This window comes from Neophocaena asiaeorientalis, unplaced genomic scaffold (assembly GCF_003031525.2).
Source record: "Neophocaena asiaeorientalis asiaeorientalis breed wild unplaced genomic scaffold, Neophocaena_asiaeorientalis_V1.1 scaffold823, whole genome shotgun sequence".
NCBI classification, from domain to species: domain Eukaryota; kingdom Metazoa; phylum Chordata; class Mammalia; order Artiodactyla; family Phocoenidae; genus Neophocaena; species Neophocaena asiaeorientalis.
Window position 1 is genome coordinate 182,625 of NW_020172767.1, and position 7,827 is coordinate 190,451.

The 7,827-nt window shown below is 47.4% G+C and overlaps 1 pseudogene; it reads left to right on the plus strand.

The window, feature by feature from the left end:
* Positions 1-3,249: 3,249 nt before the first annotated feature.
* On the plus strand, positions 3,250-3,768 carry LOC112396802 (translationally-controlled tumor protein pseudogene; annotated as a pseudogene).
* The last annotated feature ends 4,059 nt before the right edge of the window (positions 3,769-7,827 follow it).

Genomic DNA, 7,827 nt, shown 5'->3' on the forward strand with positions numbered 1-7,827 from the left:
ACCCCCAACTCATGGTAACCTCTATTCCATGTTCTGTCTCTATAAATTAGTCTATTCCAGCTAGATACTTCCCGTAAGTGGAACCATACAATATTTGTCCTTCCGTATCTGGTTTATTTCACTAAGCATAACTCTCCAAGGTCCATCCATGTTGTAGCATCTATCAACATTTTGTTCCTTTTTATTTTTATGGAAGTGTAATTGATTTACAATGTTGTGTTAGTTTCAGGTGTAGGAACTTTGTTGCTTTTTTGGCTGAATAGTATTCCATTGTGAGTATAGATCACATTTTGTTTATCCATTCATCAGTCAATGGACACCTGGGTTTTCTTCCACCTCTTGGCTATTGTGAATAATGCTGCTATAATCATGGGTACACAAGTAACTGAGTCTTTGCTTTCAATTCTTCAGGATATATCTATATCTATATCTATCTATATATGTATCTGTATGGAATTGCTGGATCATATGGTAATTCTATGTTTGATTTTTTGGAGGAGCTGCCAGACCGTTTTCCATAATGGCTACACCATTTTGCATTCCCACCAGCAATGTACTAGTGTTCCATACCTTTGTCTACATTTATTATTTTCAGTTTTTTAAAAAAATTATAGTCATCCTAGTAGGTGTTGAGCATCTTTTCATGTACTAATTGTCTTTGTATATCTTCTTTGGAGAACTGTCTTTTCAAGGCCTTTGCCCATTTTTTAATTGGGTTGCTTGTCTTTTTTGTTGTTGAGCTGCAGGAGTTCTTTATATTAATCATTTGTCAGATATACAATTTGTAAATATTTTCTCCGTTCTGTAGGTCGTTGCCTTTTCACTCTGTTGATAGTGTCCTTTGATGCACAAAAGTTTTTAATTTTGATGAAGTCCAACTTATCTTTATTCTTTTGTTACCTGTGCTTTTGGTGTCAGAGTCATGAAGTCATTTCTAAATCCAACATCATGAAGAATTTGACCAATGTTTCCTTCTAAGAGTTTTATAGTTTTTAGTTCTCAAGTCTAGGTCTTTGACCTAATTTGAGGTATTATTTGTATACAATGTAAGGTAAAGGTGATTTGGGTTTTTTGTACATCTTTTTTTTTCTGTCTATGAGAACTGAGGCATTAAAATAAGACAGGACTGGGCATTGGTTCCTAAGTCACTAAGGAGCTAGCTAAGGGGGTATCTGCTCTCATGTCATGAGAGTGGGCTTCAACTTTCTCATCTGTAGACTGAGAATAATATTTCCCCCTGTAGTGAGTTGAATTGTGTCCCCCCAAATTCATATCCACCAGGAACCTCAGAATGCAATCTTTTTTTTTTTTTTTGCGGTACGCGGGCCTCTCACTGTTGTGGCCTCTCCCGTTGCGGAGCGCAGGCTCCGGACGCGCAGGCTCAGCGGCCATGGCTCACGGGCCCAGCCGCTCCGCGGCACGTGGGATCTTCCCGGACCGGGGCACGAACCCGCGTCCCCTGCATCGGCAGGCGGACTCTCAACCACTGTGCCACCACGGAAGCCCAAGAATGCAATGTTATTTGGAAATACGGTCTTTGCAAATGTAATTTAGCTAAGGCTCTCCAGATGCACTCATACCGGATTTAGTGTGAGCCCTAAATGCAAGGACCGGTGTCTTTGTAAGAAGGCTGTGCAAAGACAGAGGCAGAGACTGGAGTGATGCACCTGCAAGCGAAGAAACAGCAAAGATTGCCTGACAGCACCCAGAAGCTGGAAGAGGCAAGGAAGGAGTCTTCCCCTTGACTTTGAACTTCTCACCACCAGGACTGGGAGAGAAGACATTTGTGTTGTTTTACCAAATTACCAGACTTTGTGGTAATTCATTACAGCAGCCACAGAAAAACTAATCCTCCCTCACAGAGTATTTAAATTAGTAAATACGATCTTAGTCAAGTACATATCACGGCGCGTTGGGCGCATTGCCCAAGGCATCTCAAGAATTTATTCTTCTCATCTTGGGTCCCACTCACAGCTGCCCACATCCACAACATAGAGCCGACCCAGCCACCACCTGCCAGTGTGCCCTCCCCAGAAACCCCAAGTTCTCTGAGATCTCATCAGCTTAAACAATAGGCACTTGGTACATCCATCCTGCTAGACAGGGTGAGGTGGGCTGGACTTGAGTTTGAAGGCCACAGACTTGCTGGGCAACCTGGCCAAAGTCACTTTTCCTTTCTGAAGATTTGTTGTGTCTTCTGTAAAATTGTGATAATGATAGAAATGGCGCCCTCCTCATTGGGTTGCTGGGAGAATTCGTGATGCAGGTGACGGTGCTTGGCACTATGACCACCAGAGAACTCAGAACTGCAAGGGACCTCAGAGACAGTCTTGTCCAACCCAGAAGGAGAGTGAGCTGCCCAAAGCCTCCGAGCGATCTCCTAACACCTTCCCCTCACGCTCACACACACCCCCACCAGTGCCCATATGAGGGGTGGAAGTGGCCCAGCTCCCAAACACTGGGCACCCGGATCCACCCCCATGGGGCTTCCCAAAGCTCCAGAGAGGCAGCTCCAGGAGAGAGCGGGTTTCTAGCTGTCAAGTGAAGAAAGTGTCTCAAGCAGTAGGGTGATCAACGGTGCCGACCGCTGCTGAAAGACCAAGCATGATAGGACTGTGAATGGATGAAACAAACTTTTTCTGTAAAAGACCAGATAGTAAATATTTTCAGCTTGGTGGGCCATATAGTCTCTGTCACAACTACTTAACTCTGCCCTTGTCTATAACAAAAGCAGTTATAGACAATAGGTAAATGAATGGGTGTGACTATGTGTGCCAATAAAACTTTACTTATAGACATGGAAAGTTGAATGTTGCATCATTGCACGTGTCACAAAATATTCTTCTTTTTTATTTTTCTCAAGTATTCTTAGCTGGCAGCCCATGTGAACACAGGCAGTAGGCAACCTTTGGCCCCGGGGCCCTAGTTTGGCCAGTCATGGTCTCAGTCAGTGATTCTCAGCCTTTGCTGTGTATTAGAATCACCAGGGGAGGTTTTAGAAAAACACTAGTGCCTTACCCCACCCTGGCCAAGCACATCAAAGTCTCAGAGTGGTGCCTGGCAGGGGATAATTTTAAAAGCTTCCCTGATACCTAGCAATTCAGTGGATTGGATAAGCAAAATATGGTACATCCCTTTTTCCGCCCTCTCCCCCCTCCCCCCGAGCACCGCTCCGGCTGCAGTGCGCTCGCTCTGAGCTCCGGGCTCCTACTAAGCTAGCACCGCCGTCGTCTCCATCTAGTCGCCGTTATGATCATCTACCGGGACCTCATCAGCCATGATGAGATGTTCTCCGACATCTACAAGATCCAGGAGGTCGAGGACGGCCTGTGTCTGGGGGTGGAGGGGAAGATGGTCCATAGGACAGAGGGTAACATTGATGACTCGCTCATTGGTGGAAACGCCTCCGCTGAAGGCCCCGAGGGCGAAGGTACCGAAAGCTCGGTAATCACTGGTGTGGATATTGTCATGAACCAGCATTTGCAGGAAACCAGCTTCACAAAAGAAGCCTACAAGAAGTACATCAAAGATTACATGAAGTCAATCAAAGGGAAGCTTGAAGAACAGAGACCAGAAAGAGGAAAACCTGTTATGACAGGGGCTGCAGAACAGATCAAGCACATCCTTGCTAATTTCAAAAACTATCAGTTCTTTATTGGTGAAAACAGGAATCTAGATGGCATGGCTGCTCTGCTGGACTGCAGTGAGGATGGTGTGACCCCATATATGATTTTCCTTAAGGACGGTTTAGAAATGGAAAAATGTTAACAAATTTGGCTGTTACTTTGGATCTATCACCTGCTCGTCATAACAGGCTGGCTGCTGCATTTCATCCGCACAACACCAGGACTTAGACAAATGGGACTGATGTCATCTGGAGCTCTTCTTTTTTTTTTTTTTTGCGGTACTTGGGCCTCCCACTGCCGTGGCCCCTCCCTCCGCGGAGCACAGGCTCCGGACGCGCAGGCCCAGCGGCCATGGCCCACGGGCCCAGCCGCTCCGCGGCATGCGGGATCCTCCCGGACCGGGCCACGAACCCGCGTCCCCTGCCTCGGCAGGCGGACTCCCAACCACTGCGCCACCAGGGAAGCCCTGGAGCTCTTCATTTTGATGTTGATTTGTTTGGAGCGGAGGCACTGTTTTTGAGAAAAAAAAAAAAACATGTCATGTAGGTTGTCTAAAAATAAAATGCATTTAAACTCAAAAAAAATGTGGTGCATCCATACAATGGAATATTATTCATCCATAAAAAGGAACGAGATTCTAATACACGCTGCAGCATGGATAAGCCGAGAAAACACATTATGCTGAGTGAAGGGAGACAGACGCAAAATGTCGCATATTATGTGATTTATTTGTATGAATTGTCCAGAACAGGCAAATCCATAGAGACAGAAAGGAGATTCACGGTTGCCAGGGGCTGGGGGAGGGGAACAGGGAGTGAGTGCTAATGAGCTTGGGGTTTCCTTTGGGGATGATGGAAATATTCTGGAAGTATTGTAAATAGAGGTGATTGTCATACAATACTGTGAATGTACTAAATGCCACTGAATTGTATACTCGAAAAGGGTGAAATTTACCTCAATTTAAAAAGAAAGAAGGCTTCCCTGATGATCCTATCATGTCACTAGGGTTGAGAACCAGGGGACCAGTGGAAGGAGACAGCAAATTTCAAAGCAGTAAGCCGGAAGTGAGGTAGAGTCCAGCGCAGAGGCCTTGGGAGTAGAAAGAAAGGGCCCTTAACCCTTCCTGGGCTGCAAGCGGCGGCACTACGTTCTACTAAGGCCTGAGGGGTAAAGTGGAGCCAGCCAGAACGGCAGGAAGGTCACTGCCGACAGTGGCAACAGGTAGGAAAATCTGGAGGCACGGAGCAGTACAGCAGGCTCAGGCCAGCTCATGTAGGGCTTTGTAGGCTCTGATTGAGATGGAGAGCCCTCAACATGAGACTGACGGATTTGAAGCAAAGGAAAAACATGATTAGATTTACCTTTTAAGAGGCTCCCTCTGGCTGCTGGGTGGAGAACGGGCTGCAGTTATTCCCGACAGATACGGGTGCGCACGTCCAAGGTTGGTTAGGGGACAGAGTTTGCAGGCCTTAGTCATGGAGTGGGTGAGACTAGGAGAGGGGTTGAAGCTGCTTCCTAGCTTTGGGGCCCCAGCAACTGGGAGATTGGTGGTGCCATTTCCTGAGATGGGGACCACTCGAGGGAGTGGCAGGATGATTTTGGGGACAAGGCTGAACAGGCCTGTTTTGGACATTGCAGTGCCCCCTGAAAAGCCATTAGACAGGAGGCGATGCCTATTGAAAACCGAAAAGAGGTATTTTTTAAATGTTTTTAACTTTTTATTTATTTATTTTTAAAATTCATTTTATTTATTTTTGGCTGTGTTGGGTCTTTGTTGCTGTACGTGGGCTTTCTCTAATTGCAGCGAGCGGGGCCTACTCTTCGTTGTGGTGCGCGGGCTTCTCATTGCGGTGGCTTCTCTTGTTGCGGAGCACGGGCTCTAGGTGCGCGGGCTTCAGTAGTTGTGGCTCACGGGCTCAGTAGTTGTGGCGCACGGACCTAGTTGTTCTGCGGCATGTGGGATCTTCCCGGACCAGGGCTCGAACCCGTGTCCCCTGCATTGGCAGGCGGATTCTTAACCAATGCACCACCAGGGAAGTCTGACAAGAGGTATTTTTGAACACAATGTTATTACTATTAATTGGTTGCTGTTTCCACACTTGCATTCTGTAATTTTTTCCGGGAGGTTTCTTCAACTTCTTCGATGACATGCAAAGACATAAAGAGGCTAAACGCTGGTTTCTGTGGTTTGAGTCTCCCGAGCGTTTCAGGGAGACTTCACCGGATGCGTTAAATAAGGTCCATGTTTGGGAGGCAAACGTTAAGTCCTAGTCCTTCAGAGGTCAGGGTTCAGAGTGGGAAACGCTGCCTCACGAATATTACAGAGAGATAAGTTATTTTTTGCCAAATGCTTACGCAAATTCCATATTAACTCGACTGAGCACTAGAAAGAAATTTACAGAACAGTCTCTTGAATTAGGAAAATATGCAGGTATAAGGCTTTGCCCTGCTTGACTTGGCACGCAGGCTTCCAGAAGACGGGTTGGTGTTCTGCATTTAGATTTCCAGAGCAGAGGACTCCTTCTCATGGTAATGAGCCTTGAAACTAGGTGGTGACCCACTGGCATTTTGCACCTGTCTTCTTTTCCTCCTGGATTCTTGTCACCGTGACCACCATTGACAGGATCGTCACTGTAGTATGGTCCTTGATGTGTTAAGAAAACACTTCAAACACGCAATGGGAATTCTAACAGGGATCGAAAAGGATGAGATGATTTGTGTCTCCAGGGAAGTTGTTGTACTGGATTACAAAATGCTCCGGTCAAAGGGTCCCTTCCAGGGGTGAGCAACTGTCGCATGCGGTAGCCATAGGAATGAATGAGGGAGGGGGGTTCTGTGGAAACACGGGATGCAAATCTGCCCGCTGTCTGTGAAGCTGAAGCTCCTGACCGGCCACACTGTCTTGTCTCCAGGAGACAGAGCTGGAGAGCGGAATCCCAGCCTGCCCCGAGGCAGATGCTGGGCTCTGTACAGCAGAGTCCTGAGTCTCCTGAAAGAAGTGGAACCATGAAATACCAATCTGATCTCGTCACCCTGCAGCCTCACCCCAGCCCCACTTAAAACTCTTCGGGGTTCCCAGTTGCGTTTGCATACAGTCCAAACTTCAACTGCTCTAGGAACCCTGCATGACCTGGCTCCAGGCGGTTCAAATTCAAAGGCTCATTTCTCGGCTTTTGCTTCAGCGGTTCTCTTGGAACCCACACGCCCCGCCATCGGCACGGTGAACTACTCCTTTTCCTTTTAGTCAGCTCTTCGATGCTCCCACAGTGCCCTGTGCTCCCCTCTCTAACTGCCTCTATCACCTGACTGCTTGTTGTCTGTTTCCTCCCCACAGGGCACCCTGGACATCCTTTGTTCCCTGAGAACAGGGCCAGGTGGACACAGCCATCCTCTCCTTTCTATGGCCACTGTTGCCTCTGCCACATACATAGCCTGAATCCAGACACTTCTCTTCAGCCCCAGGCTCCCAGCTTCTCCGCCAAGATGATGCCAGTAACCACTCCTGTGGACCACTCTCCCTGCCCCTCACTTTCCCTGGCTTTCTGCTGCTTAATGCTTACAACCCTTCAGCGGCTTCGCTCTGTCCTCAGGATCAAAGCTCTGCTCATTAGCATGGCATTCAAGGCTCTGCCTGACCTTGCCTTACTAGAAGATCCAAGAGAGGAGAGAATAGGAACATTGTGGAGAGGAGGAGGCGACCGAGGGATAATTCGCTTACAACTCAAAAAATATGAGAGGGAACATTGTTTTCGAATCCATTTTCAGGGCTTCTGTTTACACATGGGGTGTGTTCCAAAAAATCCCCATGTATCAGGGCCCTGGATGGGCTAAATATTGCTGGCATAGCCAGGGCTTCGCAGACTTGTGAATATCACTGGTGAGTAGATTTCTTTATTTTAAATTTGGCGACGGGCAGGGTTGCCAACATTTTATTTTGCAAAGCAGGCACATTGAACAAAACACTGCCATCTTTTCGTGAAATAAAGGACTTCTGTGTACCCAGAAAAGTCCATGATTTCAGGATAAAGGTCAGCACTCTCGCTTTATGGGGGGGAATTACCGCAACAGTCTCACTTCCTTGTATCGCCCGAGACTGGTAAAGACTCGCCCCTGCTATCAGGCATTCGGGGAACTCTTGTAGCCCCTGGTGCACCGGCTCCCGCAGCTGGTTGTCTGCATTGCAGTGCTTCGCAGGGGGGCT